The following is a 21,523-nucleotide window of genomic DNA, read 5'->3' on the forward strand; positions in this document are numbered from 1 at the left end:
CCAGCTTACTAGCAGGGAGAATTTTACTGTAACAAAATATTACTTAACTGCTAATAAGGCACTTTCACCACATTGACAACAAAAATACTTAATCAGGAATTGATTTTATTTTCTAGCAATAAAACAGCAGGAGGATATAAAATTAGGTATCTTCAAAGTTTAGAAAACTTGTTGAAGGTGATTCAGTGCCACCCTCCAAAACGTTTCACAAATTTCATGCTGGCCTACTAAGGACAACAAATTATTTAATCTCTCTTTGTGGACTCTGGTTGCAACACAACTGCTTCAATAATTTTAATCCCCTTGCATTAGATTTAACTTTAAAAAAACCATAACTTCGTATAATTTTCTGTAATAATTGTTCAAAGACATTGAGCAAAAGCATACAAAGCTACATTTGAAAGGTGCATAATCCCATGTTGCAGTTTTCTGGATAAGACTTCACAGAAATAACTCCTGTTACCTTTCCATATGTAAAGAGGTCCCATGATTTATGAGTCAATGAGACACAGTCAATATTATATATTAGCAATAATTTATTGATTAAGCCTAAGCCCTTGTTTCAGTGATCAGGCCTAAGCAGGGTTAGGTTAAATTTTAGCTTTCATTTTATGGGTTAGGGTAACTGCACTAATTCATTGACTCATGACTCATTGACTCATAAATCATATGTAAAAAATAAAATGTATTTCAACATTAGATGCAATTTAGCAATTGCTGTAAATAATAGTAATCATTCCTACCATTTCAAAGGATGAATAAATTAAAGTTGAATGCAGTAAGTGTCAGAAGTAAAAAAAAGTGGTCCAATTTATTTAAGCTGTAATCAATTTCCATCCTTGCTTTAGTCCCTGGATAGTGTTAAACAATGGTGGTGAAGTGAACAAACTACCCCAAGGGGGATTCCCTTGCAAAAATGACAGGGGTTCTTGTTGTTCCTTTTTGGAGAAAAATTTGTGGTTTTGTACTGCTTATGATACTGAGACCAAACAGCTGGCAGAGTTGCTGCAGTCATTTAAGGCTATCAATCTGAAAAATGAATGGAACTGTAGAACAATTTGATAAGAGAGCAAATAACGTTTACTTAATGAATTATAAAATGCCAGTCATTTGTCAATTTAGAACTTGTTCCTCTTAGGGGTCAGATTTCTTTAGCCTACATCCACAAAACAAGATTCTGCTACCTTTTGTGGACCCCTCCTGAGCAAACTGCATCCTCATGTTTGGATTCTCATTGATTTAATGACTTTAATGATATTATGCAAATTTGTTCTACAATAATACTCAAATACCATAAAAGTATTTTTAACCTAACTTTTGCAAAGTTTTCTCCTTGAGCCACCAGCTTCAACTTTGATACTTTGTTCTAAAAGCCAATGCAGTTGTATAGCAATGGTGGAGGTGATGATTAAACACTTCGTTTTTGTGCAAATGAAAAAAAAGAAAGTCAAAGTAACAATGGAATTTAATTAACCCTTTCACCCCTAAACCGGCCATACTTGGTATTTTACTCTGTCTAAAGCCAGAGTATTTTGCTCTGTCTAACACCAGATGATTTTACTCGTCAATGGGGAACCCCATGGAGTCAACAGTCTTACAGTACTTCTCAACATAAAGAAAATGAATTCTGTGGACTTAAACATTCCCAAATAGAAATGCCGTATATTCCAAATATGGTTGCGTGAACTCTTCAAGATTTACCTGCTTCAGGAACTTCAAATCAATGAATATTTTGAATATTTTTCCTGAACTCCTGCAAACTTTGTGCACTTTTTAATGGTTTGCCCTTCAAAAAAGTAACATTCAGAAATAATGCAAATACAACTGAGGCTGTTTTGCATTATCTACAAGACAAGACAACAATATCCTTTATTCAAACACAATCAATATTAAAGCAATAACACATGCTTGTGGGGTCACGTGCTAACTATAATAAAGATACAATACAGGACATAAAGCTTAAAACTAACTACAGTATGTGACCGACATAGGATATCTACACATAAGAAATGAGAAAAATAAATCAATTGCTATCCAAAAGATCATATTGCAAATACACCAAAGGTAACGGTTGATTGACAACTTCCTTGTGCAAAATGGTAGAGCATGTTTGAAGTCCAGCAGGACCAAGATGAGAAGTTATGATAAAAACTCTAAACATATTTTTTACCAAAATTATTTTACTACCATCAACCCCAATGAGACCTTATGCATGGGACACTGTTTCTAGCTGCAGCTCCAAATCACATAATATATTAATAAATTTTGCCACAAGAAAAGAGCAAACATGTGGGGTGTAAGCAAAAAACGTCCAAGGCAATAAAGCTTCCTTTCAGCCTTTTCAGGAACAACTATCCACTGTCAACCATACTTGACTCAAAACAGAATTTCCTTGATCCAACAACACATGACAGTCCCCTAAAACCAAAATTACATCATTAATGCTACCAGAAAACAATAGTAAAAAAACCCTCAATCTATAGATACCTTATACATCTGTACCTACACTTGTGTTCTTCCAAACATTATTTTAACTAACATGGATTTTGATTTTGATTTTAAACTCAAATTGATTGCAAATCCATAACTTGGTAACTACTTGAACGCAAGGATCGTTGAGTTGTGACTGCTAAAAAGTATATAACTTAGGCCTTCACCGGAAAAGGAATATAAATGAGCTTAAAAGCAGCTATTTAAAATATTTGATACTAAGGTTACGTTCCCAATGAGACAATCACATTCAAAATCAAATTCATATCTGATCGAATCATTGATCATTCATGTAGAGGCGCGGATCGTAAGGTGTAACGCAGAAAAAATCACACTTCACGTTGAACATCAAATATGCCAAAAACTTTAATAATTTTATAAATTTGAAATATTTAAAAAAAAAAAAAAAAAATTTTGTCTTTATAATTTTTTTTTGTTTTAATTTTTTTTTTTTTTTAAAAATTGATTTTTAAAAATTATTTTTTGTGATTTTTTTTATGTTTTTGTGTTTTTTTTTTTTTATTTTTAAATTTGTTTTTAAAAATTTTTTTTTTTAAAAATTTATTTTTGTTGGCCATTTCCCCTGCCACCGGTACAATCCATTCACCACACGAACCGAAAACAGGAATCTTGATCTCCTTTCTGTACATACAGTAACTTTGTTGTTACCCGTGGCAACCAAACTTTACCACATGCAAAAATTGCGTAAAACAACTCACCTGTGTTTCGCAGCTCTTTTCCCAACGAAATAAAATTTTCCAGGAGCAAGTTTTCCGAGGATTGCTGGTTGGATTGGACTTTTAAACGATTTACACAAGCATAGACATTCTCTAAGAATACATTCACTTGAAACTGGCGTTAAAACTCATCTTGATCGTGCGCCTCTAACTACATAACGGAAACCAACAAGCTACTCGATTCTCAAAAGGCAGCCATTGTTTCCTTGTTCTCGTCGGGAGTGTTTTTCTTCACGAGAGCCAATGAGTCGTCCCCGGAAAACGCGTCACGTGACAATATCGCGCGACTCATGCGCAGGACATTTTTTTCGCCACTGAAGGATGTGTCTGTGCAAACGAACGCAACATTGTTGGACCACCGCGCCTTACGATGACCGCGAAACAATAGAAATGTTGTGGCACTTGTTGGCATCTGAAGTTTGACCAGTTTCAAACTTCATACCAACAACTTCGCACACAAGTCGCAACAAACACCGCACAACACACAACATGGTGTGTCAAACGCTCGCAATATTTTGGCCCAACAATGTTGCGAGCGTTTTGCACATAGCTTAAGGAGAAATAAATCGCCAGCTTGTGTTTTCAGATAGTTTGTTTAGTGCACGTTAACAGTATGTGTTGGAGATCTTGTGTGAAGTTTGTCCTTTCATAACCGATTTCTAGTTTCTAAGCCAAGCTGCGTGGTTTCAATGAAATACATCTAACAATTCTTCGCTTAATTGATCTCCCGTCCTTTTCAGAGATAAAGTGGAATACGTTCAATACAGTACGATCCCTCCCTGCTTTCACATTCACGAGCTATAGTACGTCTCCCTCGTGATCTTCTAATTTTAGCGCGTGATTACCTTTTCTGCCTGTGCTTCTTGACAGTCGACTTCTGAAATGGCTTTCCTCTTCCTGCGTTTCCCGAGTTCGTGCTTGGCTGAGGTATTTTGTATGTTTTCTTTTAAAACTCCTTAGCGATTCAAGAAAAAATTAATTCCTAACTGCGTGAATTCGAACAGTAGATTTCGCTGGAAAACCGATATCACATTCACCCTTCGTGTGATGTTCATGTCGTATCAGTCGGTTTTTCAGGTGAAATTAACCGTGGAATTCACTAGTTAGGCACGGGCGAATAAAATGTTGACCATAATTAAGCAATATCCGGGAAAACCAAAAGACGGACAGTTCCAGCAAGCCTTTTCATTTTCAGCATCCTCACAGCCACTTAAGCAATAAACCCAGCCGGGAGCTCGCGCTCGTTATGGCTTGTCTAAATCTATATAAGAATTAAACGTTGTTGTTGTCGTATGTTGTTTACACGATAAGGGGTCCATTACGTTTGGCGTAATTTGCTATTTGGTTCAAAGTCCATTAATATACGCAAACCTCCCGCGCTCCGGGAGGAATCCATTCTGGGTTCCCATCGCATTTTTTCTTATTCTATGTTCATGACTTCAGTGACGTATATCAAACTACCAAAACCTGTATTTTATTAACAATTGCTGATATGACGATTCTATCTGTCGCTTCAGGTCTAGTTTTTTGTGGTAACCTAACCTGAAAGGCAAAGAAACTGCCACTAAAAACTTGTAAAAAAGCGTAATTCTTTATTCTACTTCTAAGCCTCGAGGGAAAAGACATAGACAGATCGTAGAATGCGCCTTTCTTGGGGATGTGCTTTCGACTAACAATCTTCTCTTGTAAACACTGTAATTCCTCAATTGCGCCGATCAAAGTCCCTCTGAAGCTATAGCATTTATTTCAGGTATAGTTGTGTTTTTCTATTTTGTGTAGAACCTCTGTACTGATGTTTAGTTTTATCCCTTATAGTCCATTATTCTATATTGTGTTCATGTACAAATCCAGTCCTTCGTAGTCTTGTCTCTGTTGCAAAGCGTACAGTCAAAAACTAATTTCTAAATCAATCACTACCCAGACCCAAGTCTTCACAGAATTGAACTGCAGATTTTTCGGCGGATATTAGATTACCAAGACTGGGTAAATTTATGTATTTCTGATGACCATTCTCTTCCTACAATCAAGGTTTTCGTCGCAACTGCCGAGGAAGGTTCTTCATCAACTCCAAATTGCACCTTCAAAATGTCTGTCAAAGCCTGTGCTCGTCCTTGTTCAGCAGCAAACAAAGCCTCATCAACCTCTCCATTCTTTAAAAGTGCTCTCCACAGAGCTGTGTACGCAAACTGTTTTTGTGTCACGAAAACTTATTTTCCATGCATCTTCTGATTGAAGAAGACGCCTTGTTTCATCGAAATGTTTTATGCTTAGACGATAAAATTAAGGGCTTTTGCACAACGAGCCTGAAAATTCATCATGAACACGACCAAGCCAATAGCAAAGCGATTCCCTGCCCTACTGGATCCTCCGTTTCCTTGGAAATAGTAAGATGTTGTTCTTAAAGGAGAAGAGCATTTTCAAGCTCACCCATTCTGTCATAAGCGATGGCGAGATTACCATGGCCCTTCCCTCCCCGGCCCTCCCCCCTACTTCTTTGCAATGCTAAGATGTTGTTCGTGATACTCTATGGCTCGCTTAAAATTGCCCAGACTGTGATAAGCGTTGCCGAGATTACCATTGGCCCTGCCCTCCCCGGCCCTATCCCCTACTTCTTTTGCAATGCTAAGATGTTGTTCGTGATACTCTATGGCTCGCTTAAAATTGCCCAGACTGTGATAAGCGTTGCCGAGATTACCATTGGCCCTGCCCTCCCCGGCCCTATCCCCTACTTCTTTTGCAATGCTAAGATGTTGTTCGTGATACTCTATGGCTCGCTTAAAATTGCCCAGACTGAGATAAGCGTTGCCGAGATTACCATTGGCCTTCCCTCCCCGGCCCTATCCCCTACTTCCTTTGCAATGCTAAGATGTTGTTCGTGATACTCTATGGCTCGCTTAAAATTGCCCAGACTGTGATAAGCGTGCCGAGATTACCATTGGCCTTGCCCCTCCCCGGCCCTATCCCCTACTTCTTTTGCAATGCTAAGATGTTGTTCGTGATACTCTATGGCTCGCTTAAAATTGCCCAGACTGTGATAAGCGTTGCCGAGATTACCATTGGCCTTGCCCTCCCCGGCCCTATCCCCTACTTCTTTTGCAATGCTAAGATGTTGTTCGTGATACTCTATGGCTCGCTTAAAATTTGCCCAGACTGTGATAAGCGTTGCCGAGATTACCATTGGCCTTGCCCCCTCCCCGGCCCTATCCCCTACTTCTTTTGCAATGCTAAGAGTGTTTCGTGATACTCTATGGCTCGCTTAAAATTGCCCAGACTGATATAAGCGTTGCCGAGATTACCATTGGCTTGCCCTCCCCGGCCCTATCCCCTACTTCTTTTTGCAATGCTAAGATGTTGTTCGTGATACTCTATGGCTCGCTTAAAATTGCCCAGACTGTGATAAGCGTTGCCGAGATTACCATTGGCCCTGCCTCCCCGGCCCTACCCCTACTTCTTTTGCAATGCTAAGATCTTTTTCGTGATACTCTATGGCTCGCTTAAAATTGCCCAGACTGTGATAAGCGTTGCCGATTACCATTGGCTTGCCCTCCCCGGCCCTATCCCCTACTTCTTTTGCAATGCTAAGATGTTGTTCGTGATACTCTATGGCTCGCTTAAAATTGCCCAGACTGTGATAAGCGTTGCCGAGATTACCATTGGCCCTGCCCTCCCGGCCCTATCCCCTACTTTTTTTGCAATGCTAAGATGTTGTTCGTGATACTCTGGCTCGCTTAAAATTGCCCAGACTGTGATAAGCGTTGCCGAGATTACATTGGCCCTGCCCTCCCCGGCCCTATCCCCTACTTCCTTTGCAATGCTAAGATGTTGTTCGTGATACTCTATGGCTCGCTTAAAATTGCCCAGACTGTGATAAGCGTTGCCGAGATTACCATTGGCCTTGCCCTCCCCGGCCCTATCCCCTACTTTTTTTGCAATGCTAAGATGTTGTTCGTGATACTCTATGGCTCGCTTAAAATTGCCCAGACTGTGATAAGCGTTGCCGAGATTACCATTGGCATTGCCCTCCCGGCCCTATCCCCTACTTTTTTTGCAATACTTAGTTGTTGCTTGAGGTACTTTCTGGCCTTTTTAAAATTGCCCAGACTGTGATAAGCGTTGCCGAGATTTCCCACAGGCTTTTCCCTCTCCAGCACTGAAACCTATTTCTTTAAAAATCCTTAATGCTTCTGTGTAATCCCTCTTGGCCTGTTCAAAATAATCCAAAGCCATAATAATAACCGCCCAGATTGAAATATGCAATACCCTCCCCTTTTCTGTTTCCCTCTTTTCTGGCAACGCTAAGCTCTTGTATATGCTGCTCAAAAACGTTCATCTTTTTGTCTGCCATTCTTGATTTACAGAAACTCTTGAGAACAAGGAAGGTCGTCTTTGAAAGAGAGGGCGCTCCTTGAAAAATACGAAAGAAAGCATGAGAAATTCAATGCACTGTTCACAAATGCTGCAGGTACGTAGCCAAACCAACACTAAAGAGACCGCCATGTCATTATGAGTCTAACAAAGACAATTTTCTGCTGTTGACGTCAAACTCTTTACTTCTTTTGTTGAGCCCTTTGTCTGATTTAAACTGAAATTTTTAAACCAGAATTGACCGCACAAAATAGACGTGTTTAAATGGCATAAATTGTCCCATATCAGACTTAACTCAGCCAAAGTAATACTGTTGTCTTTTGTCATCATATTTTCCTGATCAAATCAAATTGCTCTTGTGATACCACTGCTTAAAGCTGGTTGTCAATCACTTTTTATGACATACAGACTGCTCTAATGTCCCCTGGATTCTCAAAGTTGCTCTAGAAAGTAATTATCTATAACCGTCTTGTAAGTAGCTTAAATAAATTACAGCACATTTACATTACACCACATCATCACAGTATACATTACACTAAAGTTTACGTTTTCTCTACTTTTTCGTATTACTAACTCTTTACCACTGATTGACCTGTACAAGACGTCATCTTGCGCTTGATGGCAGTGAACATGCCATAGGTGTGTGTTTATTTACATTATAAGGCCTTTGTTACAGTGGATAGAAAAAAATTCTGCTTCATAAACGTGAATACTAAGGTGTCCATTACGTCGGCGTAATTTGTTTGGTTTCACGTCCATTGATATATGCACCCGCGCGCTCCAGAAGGATCCATTCTCGTTCCCTTATTTTTCTTATCCTATGTTCATGACTTCAGTGATCTATTCAACTACCAGACCTGATTTTATTTGCAATTGCTGATATGACGATGCTAGTCTCTTAGGTCTGATTATTTGGTTACCTAGTTCAAGGCAAAGAAACTTCCACTAAACTCTCGGAAAACTAATTCTTTATTCTATTTAAGCATCGAGAGAAAGAGACGTCATCTTTCAATGCAAATCTGCAAAAATTATTAAAGAACTGAACAAATCCTAGAACGGTCTTTCTCTGGGGATGTGCATGAGTAACATCTTTTCTTGGAAGGCCTGTATTTCTCAATTGGCTTGCAAAATCTCTGAATCCTACAGCATTTAATTTCAGGTAAAGTTGCTTTTCTAAATTTCTTTAAAAACTCTGTGCTACTGTTTAGTTCCTTATAGTCATTGACTAATCTTTCTGGAAACGCTGAATTCCTCAATTGTCTTACAAAATCTCTAGCTATGTGCATTTAATTTCGGGTACAGATGTGTTTCTTCATTTTCTTTAAGAACTCTGTACTACTGTTTAGTTTATCCTTATAGTCATTATTGTATTATTGTGCATGTACAAATCCAATCTTCGTAGTCTTGTCTCTTTGCAAAGCGTGCAGTGAAAATAGTTACGAAATCAATCACTGAGACCCAATCTTCAAAGAAATAGAACTATCAAATTTTCGGATATTAGATTACAAGAACTGGGTAAATTTATGTATTTTTATAAACATTCTCTTCCACCATCAAGGTTTTATTCATAATTTTCTATTGAAAACCACGTCCATGACTTTTTCACTAGATTTGAAGAATGATTTTCACCTTCAACTCTGTAGAACTATTCTTCGCAACTTCCGCTACCTTCTAAGTACTAGAAAGCTTGTGGCAAAAGAAAAGAGGTTTTTAAAGTGATGCATACTTCCCTTTTTTTGCAATGGAAACACGAAATAAACAAAACTAAAGCCTTAGAATACCCTTCAGATTTATCAAATTGTATGGCACCCACTTTGAAATAGGGAGACGAGTAAGGCTTCGAGAACGCTATCTAAAAACATTATTTAGCATTATTGTAATAATTTCGTGAGTATTGCAAGTCGTTTGGCGTGAAAGGTGCACATAAACATCCCTGAACTAAACTTGTCATGAATGCGTTGCTAGTGTCTGGGGGAGAAAATTGAAAATTCATCATCAGGTGCTCTCGTCCTCCACAAGACCTCAAGTTTGATCATTTCACGTCGTTGTCAAGACAAGAACGGCAAAGAAATGTATCAAAATGAAAAACGCACGTGCAGCGCGTGCAAAACTATTGATTTTTGCTCATTGAACTTATTGTTATGTTGCGTTCTCATAGCCATTGTCATCGTCGGCCTTTCTTAGGCCTCGTCCACACTCATCCGGATATTTTTTAATCCGCAACTTTTTCTTTCCGAATTTACAACAACAACTTCATTTCGCATTTGAGAGGTTTACAGTAATGGAAAATCCTTAAACTAAACAAAGAAATGAAAGAAGAAACCAAAAATAGAAACCAAAAATATTCCCATCCAAACGTAGCGTATTCAAATCGAATTTGCCCGTACACGCATCCGAAGCGTATCCGGATTCACTCCAGTACTCAGGACTCCTCAAGGAAACAGAGGTAACAAAGCATGCGCCATAAAGAAATAATATTGCCCTCGGCAGCCATCTTGAGAATTGATTTCACGGCAAGGAACTCAGCTCGATCTTGTTACACCAACCCGTTAAATAAAAACATTTTCCAGATTTAGCGTCCACAAGGTTCTGGATTCATAGTGGATTAAAAAAATATCCACTTTGGAGAGCGTATTCAAAAAATTCGGCGTGAGTTCAGGATCTATTGGACTGTGACATCATAGAAAAAGTCAATGGGCTCGCGCCATGGGTCACCCCCAACAGTAAACATTCCAAAGGCGGATGATGACATTCATTTGTCGCGTCGACATGAGGCGAGCAAGTGGGTCCATACCCAATATCAACTGTAGATGAGTTGCTGCACAACATGAATGGTACAAAAGTTTTTTAGCAAGCTAGTGTAAATACATTTAGCTGGAACTTCAGCAACTCAAGGGTCACGCCAGATCACCACTCTCGTAACACACAAAGGCCATACCATACACAGTTTTTAAGTGTTTGGCGTAAGTTCAGCAAGTGACCTCCACCAACATGGGATATCAATTGCTCAACATGAGATATTTACACGACTCTGCGCAAGACCATGGAACGCCTGAGGAAGCATGGCTTGCCTTAAAATGTTGACAAATGCCCGCTTAGTTTACAGTGCTTATGGGCATCATCCTGTCTAAGAAAGGAGTCGGCCCGAGAGAGGAAAGAGGTATTGCTCTGCATGAAAGAAGGCAGCCTGTAAGAGTCAGCAAAGTAAGAAGCTTTCGAGGACTGGCTAATTACAACAGCACATTCATTCCCCGTTTCGCTACCATCAAAGATCATTCCAAACCCTGCACCGCATCGAACGTTGCATGATCCACCTAAAACCCTTCAATGTGACTGAATGGCCCTCTTTTCTTTCCTGTTTGATAAATCACGACAAAGCAGCAAACCATCATTGGTCCGTAATCCACGAATGGAAGTGATTTTTCGTTTACGCTGATGTTAGTGGGGGAGTGTATCACTACAAGAGAAGTTGAGGACACATCTGCACTGGATGAAGAGTTGAAAGCTCTGAAAAAGGCACTCAAAACTGGTCGATTAGAGGAATGCAAGGCTTACGCACCAGCTGAAGGTAAACTAGGTGGGAAAGTAGTCCAAAGATGTACCCGCACTGTACTACCAAGCAAGCTACGATCTCAAGCAATTGCCTTGATCCATGAGGGAGGGACACTTGGGAATTGTCAGGACAAATCAAAATCAGAGAAGCAAAATATGGTTGTCCTGTATGGATAAGGCAGCGGAGAAATTTCTGCAAATCCTGCTATAAGTTTTCAGTTGGTTGCGTGTCCAAATCCACCAAAAGCCATTGAAGCCAAGAGCATTGCCAGAATGCCATTGTTAAGACCTGGTAATAGATCTTTTAGGACCACTCCGAAACTGGACACTCGATTATGGTCACTTGTTGACTTCTACAGCTGTCATTATGAGTATCTGGTCATGACATCAACCACCAGTGAGGAGCGGTTTACTTACAAATAATAGCAGCAGTTTCACTAGCAACCTTTGTGGCTTCCTTCCTACATTGACGTTGACATTTCACAACGGAGGTCTTTAAACTTTTTGTGGACGAATTCCAGCTTACATTAATTTTATTGTAAAGCAGAGATTTCGCGTGTTCCAGGAATTTCAGTTCACTCATTTTCTTTCATAGATATTTTATTCTCAATGCAGACTTTCTCGAAGCTTTTTTGTTTCTATTTTAAAGTAGCCGGGGGAAATCCCCTGCCCCGGCCCTTAATGACAGCCCCGTTGCAAGGGGCACAATTCCATTCTGCTTACAGTATTTCCTGGCATTCATTTGAGCTGAATAGAGGTTTCATTGTGTCACTTCAATGTTAAGGGAAGACCATGGTGGCTAAAATTATCTTCACTTTCTCACTGGTGGTTGATGCCATGATCACGTACTCATAATAACAGCTGTACTAGTTAACAATGGCCATAAATGAAGTGTCCAGTTGGGAGTGGTTTATTTACAAATAACAGCAGCAGTTTCACTAGCAACCTTTGTGGCTTCCTTACGGTGTTGACAAAAGAATCCACCTTATATGAAGGGGTTCCTCTCCACTAACTAACACATTCACTAATTAGCAGGACGTTTGTGGGGAATATCGTGTGTGTGGATGGTGAGTTGAGGGAAAATCATCGACAAAAGTTAGGGTACTCTGTAAGATGAGGGGAAGAAATTCACAAAGCAAACTCTCAACCCCACAATAAGGTTAACAAATGAAACAAACTCTGTGTGAAATTAAAAACCTTAATTTCAGAAACAGCCAGACAGTGCATGTACGATAAACTTAATCAAGGGAGGAGAGATGAAACAAATACTTGATCATGGAAATTATTCGCTCTTAAAAATAGGAATAACAAATGTGAAAAATCTTTACACTAAAATCTTCGTTCTTAAAAAATATATGAAAAAAAAACTAAAGAAATCCCATGGAATAAAAAAAAAACATTTCGACGAGTCGCAATAAATGAGGAGACCACGACACGAGAGAGAAAGTACAGAATTGAGTACGTTGTCTGATCTTATTGATCCAGTCCGAGTTTTGTCAATCCGATCCGATCCGATCCGATCCGATCTGGTCCGATCGGGTCCGATCCGATCGGGTCCGGTCCGATCCGATTCGATCTGGGTTTTGCCAACGGTCGCTCCGCCGCGTACATACACTCTTTTTTTTTTAGTAAAAACATCTAATTTTGGAACAGAAGCTGAACGTTGTTATATAGTGAACATGGCATGGTATTTCAATAAATCAATGTGGACGTGACCAGCCTGGTTTCCTGGTACAGTTGAGTATACAACTCAAAGCTGAACGAATACAGGTTCAACGACCTTGCGATACATCAGACTTTGTTTCACCGGATGACTTTGGTGGTGTTGAAGTTATTTTGGAAAGATAAAGGGGTCAAGATTAGAAGCTGAGATGCCATGCAATAAGAAAGCCAATGTTATTTGATACAAATTATGCCCTTAAGTATTTGGATTAAATTTACATTCCGTTACCTTTATGTTTATACTTTCATTTAAACTACCAAAAACTGAAAGAACAAACTGAATGACTTTACAGGCTGAGGAATGCTCTTAAATTACGTTCTTAAAAGTCAGGGGTAATCTCAAACACAAACGTTCTTATCAAAAAAGAGTGTATGTCTTCTTGTCTTCCTTTTTTCTCTTTTAATGTATGTTAAAAAGCTTCTGACAGTAAACCGAGAAATCCTGGACAAAAAAAAAAATTAAGACATGTCATTACTTGATGGTCCCACATCTGAAAAACTATTGTCGCATGAATTCATCTATATAGAGGAGCTTAAAGTGGGGTCATTTTTTGAACCACAGGAGACCAGGACAGGCCACGTCGATCTCTGCACAGATTGTTTAAGTTTAAAACCCAATCTTCTCAAACTCATTAAGAAGGCATAAGCCCAAAAACGCACAAGAAACTCACGACACGTGAAGAGAGGGTTTGGATATGTGGGTCTTGAATGAGCATAAAAATTCACCAAACTTGAGCCCAAATATCTCCTAAAAAGTACTGAGCCCTTTGAGAATCAATATCCAACCACTCAGAGATATCCAACTGAAGAGTAAATATGACTCCGGGACATCTTCTGAGGGTGGTGCAAACATACTCTGTGAGGGTGTAAAAACAAGCAGTTTCAATTGCGGGTCTGGCGAGTTGTATCCACTTACTTGGCCCGTTGTATTACGGGGTACTATTTCCCGTCAACTCTTGTACTGCGTATCAGCATATGCACGGTGAGAATATACGGACAAATCACATTCCAGAGAGAATGGGTGGTATTTTCCAGCCCTCCACCCACCGTATCCACGTTCCGAAGAGGAGCTGCAAGAACACTACCATGGGTGGGTAATGAACTTTTTACACTCACGTGTAGATATCTGTACAGTGTAGCGGATCCCCTCGATCTTCGTAGCAGGTGCAGCTGTAATTCTCTGTCAGTTTACGACGCTCCTGTGTTTGCATTGGGGTTACTGTGGGGTGGGCCAGTACATGATTTCTGGGAGAGAGAGTCCAACTTAGGACAGGATGGGATTCAGATACTAATTCTGCAGACAAGTGGCGAGGTAACCACAGCCCGCACCTCATTGCAGAGTTCTTTCCATTGACGACGCCACGGCGTGAGCTCACACACATAGCATCTGTTTGGACCAACAGTGGGTAAGTTGCTCATCATTACTGAAAGCTTTTATAATGTATACAATATACATGTATGACCCACGAGCTGCAACCCAGCTCTGATTACGGGGAACTTGTGCTAAAAGACACCCTTTTCATACACTTGTGATCCATATATGAGTCAATTTTCCCTGTTGGATGAACGAAGAATTGAAAGTAATCAGTGCTTAGGGTTTGAAGCTTAAATTGAGACAAATCTGCAAATGTAGATTCTAGAAGTCATTATGCATCCACTTATTGGCATGTGAATACCGTGTATTCTTGCATTCCTCACTCTTCAAAGGATGCATGTATAGCAGTATTGTTTTTTAATTGATTTGAGTCTAAAAGGAACTTTATTTAAGTGTCTAGTCATTCTAGCGCAGAAGCACTAATTGGGGACACTGTAAATTGAAATTAACAATTAACACAAATCAAGTCAAATTTTGGTTTTTGAAGAGAGGGGAAACCGGAGTACCCAGAGAAAACCTCTCGGTGCAGAGTAGAGAACCAACAAACTCAACCCACATATGACGCCGGATCTGGGAATCGAACCCGGGCCACATTGGTGGGAGGCGAGTGCTCTCACCACTGCACCATCCCTGCTTCCAAACTCGGAATGGTATCTCCTGGTATTTGTGATTTGATTTAACTTGACTGCATCTCATCCCATAAATGCGTTCCTTCAGCTGTTTGATTTGAGGGATTGTAGGAGAAATAATGTGAAGCTTTGTGCTGTTATGCTGCTACTCCATTAGTCAAGAAGCCCAGGGTGGTTCCGAACAAAAAACTCACGAATCATGACTTGGCTTTTTCTAATACTCAGAAATGATTTCCTTGGTGACAAAATGGACCTTTCCTGTGACTTATTGCGCATTTGACAACCAGCAATATGTAGTTATTCGTACATGTAAATGGGTCCATTTTTGTTTTCTTGATTATCGCTTCTGCTAATAAATAAATAAATATAATTAATTAATTAATAATTTACAAGAACAGTTAAAACAACCAAGCCTGTTCATGTAACAGAGCTATGTGATATTCCATAAAAGGGTTTCTTTTTTATAAAAATGTACCATCAACATATGTTGGTTTATAGCAGAAATACATCAACATGGCGGCCAGAATGTAAGTCTTAAATTTGGCTATCGTTAACGCTTTGTTTGCCTTAAGTTTTCTAAGCTTGCGTGCCTTCTTGTACACACTTCTTTTATCGTTTATTTAGAACCACAGGATGTAACTAAACCTTGGTGTTTCCTTAGCATGGGACAGATTAATAGTAAAGAAGTCAAAAAAGGGATTTGGAATTAAATTGGGATGAGAAATCTCATGATTATTCAAATATTGGAGGCCAAGAAATTGAGTTCAATTGATGATTTGCTTTAATACACAAGTCACCTCACCTATCCTCTTCGCGCTCTGTTGCGCATAAGGCCGCACTACTCTTCTTCCACTTGTCCCTATCCTTAGCCAGGGCTCTCGCTTTCTCCCAAGACTTGAAGCCCACCATTGTCCTCTCTTTCTCCACAGTTTGGCGCCAAGGTGGTTTTGGGGCGGGCAACTTTCCTTCTCCTTCTCTTTACTTCTATACTCATCCTCGTACATGCTGTTCTTTCGTTAAGCTCGTCAATCAATACTAGCCAAAATATACCCAGACTTCTTTCAGGCTCTGGTATTGGAAGGAATCTAGTTTTCTGTTGTCTTGGACATTGGTCTTCCATGTCTCACTTCCATATAACAGGACTGGCTTGACTAAGGTGTTAAATAGCCCAATCTTGGTCCTCCTATTTTATTGCACGTACATTTAATATAAATTTTTAACAAATGGAATGAAATCTTAGAATAGTCGATTTTACAGTTGTTTGCTTAGTGACCTAGCCTATGAATGGCTGCGAGGCTGCTGGTGACCTTGTATTGATACAGACTTTACTGCTTTTATCATGTAAATTAAGTGAAGCTATGATCTTCGCAGTTATAAGCGCAATTATTGCAATTGCGTAGAGAAGCCTGAAAAATTCAGGACTCCAACGGGGTCCTGAAGTCCTGAATTTTTCAGGCTTCTCTACGCAATTGCAAAAATTGCGCTCATAACTGCGAAGATCATAGCTTCACTTGATTTCACAACCGCAGTTCACATATGATTCATTTCATATACCATTTCAACATTATGTAAATTGTTGTCGTAATTGTAATTAGTCTACATGCATTAACATTAGAAAAGCACAAAGGTTTGTATCAAAGCAGGGTCACCGGCAGCCTCGCTTCCACTCTTAGGCCAGGTAACTTAGTTACAACCTATTGCAACTCCTACAACTCTGCGGTTGGTTCACCCATAGCTTGACTCGGTGTTGTAGCATGTGCTGTAGTCTTCTCCGCTGTTACTGGTGATGCTTCTAGAGTGAGGGTGGAATCATCTTCCTTAAACGTCTTTTACATGGAAGGTATTTGTTAAGTATTGAGTCCAACTCGGATCCTCATCCACAACAACATTGTTGCTGGTCTTGCTGATATCTTGGAATGGTGTTGGGTTAAATGGAGTGGAAAACGTATTGTTCTTATCTGCGTGTTTTTTGGTTGTAAATTTGCATCTCTGTCGATCGTCCTGAGTTTCTAGGTGTCTAAGTGACAATCAGCATCTTCCCTCTCATGTTGCCGTTGAACAACAATTCGGGATGGCTTTGGCAGGTCATGGTACGATCTGTGCTACTTAATGAAGTACTGTTTAAATAGTGTGTCAAAGACAGGTGTTTTTAGATACGATAAAGAAAAAGTTCAAATTGGGAGAAGAAGAAGATACCGTTAAAGTCCATGTAAAGGTTGCACCTTTTTTCTCAAAATTGAAATAAAAAGGGAGGGTGCGACTTATCTACGTAAACACCTGAGAGGCTAAACTTGTCAAGATGTCACTGAATAAATATACAACAAACTGAAAGCATGTTGTTGCTGATAATTACCTTTTTTTTCTTACGATTCTTGTTCTCAAGAATTCTTTCAAGCGATTAATTCTCTTTACTCGAACAAGCGAACATCAACCTACTTGAAATCTGACGAATACCTTTCCGCTACGTGCAAGAAAATACCAAGATATTCGTGATTAATCGTGAGCCAAATGTCCAACCGATTCATTGTGATGCCCATACTCCTCTTCATATTTTCATATAGTTATCCAAGCTGTCCCTGATAAGAGGCAAACCATGAGATTGAGCTTGTACCACAGAGTGTGAATCTCCTCTTAGAAGCCTGAGGAGATCCTTTCTTGCTTTCAATGATCAATAAACTTCTTATTTCTTTGATGGCACTCACGTGATAAGACGGCCATGTTGGTGGCAAAACAATAGAAAAATGTAGCTCGAGTTTTGCATAGTAATAGAGTCAAATTTTCGCTATTGTTCTTTCCACCATCATGGCCGCTGTGACGTCAGATGCATTCAAAGGTAAAGACTTGTTTCCATATCTCAAAGTGTCCTTGGACGACTTGAGTATTCGAGAGCCTTTCCAAGTGATATAAAAACTAATATATTGAAAAAAATCGCATTCAGAAAGCATCTTTAAGTTTTTTTTTATAATAAACTCACACGATAAAGGTATGACAAGTGAAATTCGCTATATAAAGACTTAATTGATATGAAAGCTCATAACAACCACTGTGTCAGTGTTTTGAAACCATAATTGTTTGTCGTTGTTTGTTTACTAGACTAAAGAAGAGTTTCATTGGAACTTCAAAGTTTGTTGTCTTCTATGTTTTTTTGTTTGTTTTTTTTTTTTTCAAAATTTGAGCTTCCAAATTGGGGTCCTGCTTATTCTTGGACTTTTAGGTATCAGCACACAAAAAAATAAGCCGGGCCTCAATACTATTCACGTGACGTTTTATCGATGTCTTGATAGGCTGTTTGGCTCATTAATTATTAATGAGTTGTTGTAACTAAAGTCATCAGTAGACTAGCAACCATTGTGGCGTGATCAGTACGATGCTGTAGTAAGAATCCCCTTTCAGGAAGGGGTTCCTCTCCACTATAATTTTTTTTTTTTTAATTCGAGCTTCCAAATTGGGGGTCCTGCTTATACAATGTACATGGACTTTTAGGTATTAGCACACAAAAAAATAAGCCGGGCCTTAATACTATTCACGTGACGTTTTATCAGTGTATTGATAGGCTGTTAGGCTCATTAATTATTAATGAGTTGTTGAAGTTAAAGTCAGCAGTAGACTAGCAACCATTGTGGCGTGAGTACGATGCTGTAGCAAGAATCCCGTTTCAGAAAGGGGTTCCTTTCCACTACCTGAAAAAATAATCTCTAGTAAAGTGGGCAACTGGGGGGGAATATTTTGTGTGTGGTTGGTGAGTTGTGGGAAAGTCTTAACCAAAGGTTAAAATGATTTTTTTTGTTCTTAAGAAACCGCTGTGGAGGCAGAAAGGGGTAGTTCGAGGAAACTAAAGAAACTACATGATGCAAAACGAAACACTGGTTCCATGAGGCAAACCCAAACAATCCGAAAGTAAAGAAAAGCTGACTGTGACACCATCAGGATCATAAAAATGGCTGAGAATATTCAGGGATAGAGCACAACCGAGCAAGGGGGGTTCTAGTCCGGTGCTAGATCTCTACCCGATCCCCTCGTGCCGATTTAAGAAAGGAAGAAGAAAAGACAGTATACTAAATCCATGGACACAAACTGATGCGACCAAATATTTTTTATCCCTACCACTTGAATAAGTTTGTTGGCTGTTTTTGAATTTCAAGGTTTAATTTCACACAGAGTTTGTTTTATTTATTAACCCTATCTTGCAGTTAAGAGTCTACTTTGTGGGTTTCTCTTTCTCATTTTACAGACTAACCTATTAAGATATTTTTTCATGAAATTGATTGCTTAATGTGGTAGTATTATTTATTAAATTACCATAACTGAAAACTGCACAAAGATGCCTTTGCATAAGGACCATAACTAAAACATTTCTTTACCGCTGAGGGCACATAGGGAGCCATTTCCCCCATTAACCACCCATTTGCCTTTTTTCTCGAGAAGCACAATTTCATTCTGCTTTCAGTATTTCTCGAATTCATTTTAGCTAAATTGAGGTCCATTGTCAGACCATGGTGGCTAAAAGTATATTCTGCATTGTCAATTACTTTCTTACTGATGGTTGATGTCATGACCACATTCTCATAATAACGGCTGTAGTAGTCAACAATGACCATAATGCAGTGGTCACAAAAGATCTACGACCAGGTCTTGCCAAGGGCATTATTCTGGCAATGCTCTTGGCTTCAATGGCTTTGGCGGATTTGCAGGAGCAACCAGCTGACACTTATAGCAGGATTTGCATAATTTTGCTCCTGCCTTATCCCATACAAGGCCACCGTACTTTGCTTCTCCGATTTTGATTTGTTCTGATAATGACTTGCTTGGTAGTACAGTGCGGGTACATCTTTGGACTAGTTGCCCAATTACACACATTTCACCAACAGCTGGTGCATAAGCCTTGCATTCCTCTAATCGACCAGTTTTGATTGCCTTTCTCAGAGCTTTCAACTCTTCAAGTTCAGATGCTCCTCAGATTCTGGTGTGATGATAGCCTCCCACGCAGACGTGATTAGGGCTTCGTCCCCCACGTTCCTCCCCTACTAACATCTGCTGCTGGCCGTTGAACGGAAGAGGTTTTTCCTTTCAGCAGACGTTCGTGGGAGAACGAAAGTTGCAAAGATTAGTTCTACAGAGTTGAAGGTGAAAATCATTCTGCAAATCTAGTAAAAAACACATAGACGTCTTTCTAAATGAAAAATTATGAATAAAACCTTGATAGTGGAAGAGGATGTTAATAAGAATACATACAGTTACCCAGTTCTTGTAATCTAATATCCGAAAATGTGATAGTTCTAATTCTTTGAAGATTGGGTATGAGTAATTGCTTTGACTGTACGTTTTGCAAAGAAACAAGACTACGAAGATTGGATTTGTACATGCACAATAATACAATAATGACTATTAGGATAAACTAAACAGTAGAACAGAGTTCTCAAACAAAATTTAGAAAAACAACTATACCTAAAATTAAATGCTATAGATTCAGAGATTTTGTAAGCCAATTGAGAAATACATAGTTTCCCAAGAAAGATGTTAGTCAAGCACATCCCCAAGAAAGACCGTTCTACGATCTGTTCAATTCTTTAATAATTTTAGCAGATTTGCATTGAAAGATGACGTCTTTTTCTTTCGAGGCTTAAATAGAATAAAGAATTAGTTTTCCGCAAGTTTAGTGTAAGTTTCTTTGCCTTGAACTAGGTAACCAAATAATTAGACGTAAGAGACTAGCATCGTCATATCAGCAGTTGCAAATAAAATCAGGTCTGTTACTTTGAATACATCACTGAAGTCGTAAACATAGGATAAGAAAAATAAGGGAACGAGAATGAATCCTTCCGGAGCGTGGGTGCATATATCAATGGACGTTAAACCAAACAAATTTTGCCGATGTAATGGACAGCACCTTAGTATTCACGTTTCTGAAGCAAAATTTTTTCCTTCCACCGTAACAAAGGCCTTAGAATATAAATAGCATGTTCACTGCCATCAAGGGCAAGATGATTTCTTGTACATGTCAGTCAGTAGTAAAGAGGTAGTAATACGCAATGTAGTGAAAACATAAACTTTATGTAATGTATACTGTGATGATGTGGTGTAACGTAAATGTGCTGTAATTTATTTAAGTTAGTTACAACACGGTTATAGATAATTACTTTCTAGACCAACTTTTAAAATCCAGGGGACATTTAGAGCAGTCTGTATGTTACAAAAAGTGATTGCCCACCAACTTTCAACAGTGGTATCAGGCGAGCAATTTGATTTGATCAGGGAAATATGATGACAAAAGACAACAGTATTACTTTGGCTGAGTTAAGTCTGATCATGATATGGGACAAATTTATGCCATTTAAATACGTCTATTTAATTGTGCTGCCAATTCTGTCTTTAAAAATTCATTTTAAATCAGACAAAGGGCTCAACAAGACAAGTAAAGAGTTTAACGTCAACAGCAGAAAATGGTCTTTGTCAGACTCATAATGACAGGCGGTCTCTTTAGTGTTGGTTTGGCCATGTACCTGCAGCATTGGGTCAGTGCAATGAATTTCTCATGCTTTCTTTCGTATTTTTCAAGGAGTGCCCTCTCTTTCAAAGACGACCTTCCTTGTTCTCAAGAGTTCTTGTAATCAAGAATGGCAGACAAAAAGATAAACGTTTTCGAGCAGCATATA

At 39.1% G+C, this 21,523-nt stretch overlaps 2 long non-coding RNA genes across 2 annotated transcripts in view; both read right to left on the reverse strand.

Moving 5' to 3' along the window:
• Positions 1 to 88: 88 nt before the first annotated feature.
• LOC138024419 (uncharacterized) lies at positions 89 to 2,423 on the reverse strand. The gene is made up of 2 exons (XR_011126998.1): positions 1,702 to 2,423; positions 89 to 1,029 (listed from the first exon to the last, which is right to left on the reverse strand). It is a non-coding gene; the product is annotated as an uncharacterized lncRNA (long non-coding RNA).
• Positions 2,424 to 7,594: 5,171 nt separating this feature from the next.
• The window catches only part of LOC138024411 (uncharacterized), a 79,420-nt gene continuing 65,491 nt past the window's right edge, over positions 7,595 to 21,523 (reverse strand). Inside the window, exon 8 of the long non-coding RNA XR_011126989.1 lies at positions 7,595 to 7,631. This is a non-coding gene — a long non-coding RNA (uncharacterized lncRNA). The remainder of the gene's footprint in view (positions 7,632 to 21,523) is intronic.

This window comes from Montipora capricornis, chromosome 11 (genome assembly GCF_036669925.1).
Source record: "Montipora capricornis isolate CH-2021 chromosome 11, ASM3666992v2, whole genome shotgun sequence".
Taxonomy (NCBI): domain Eukaryota; kingdom Metazoa; phylum Cnidaria; class Anthozoa; order Scleractinia; family Acroporidae; genus Montipora; species Montipora capricornis.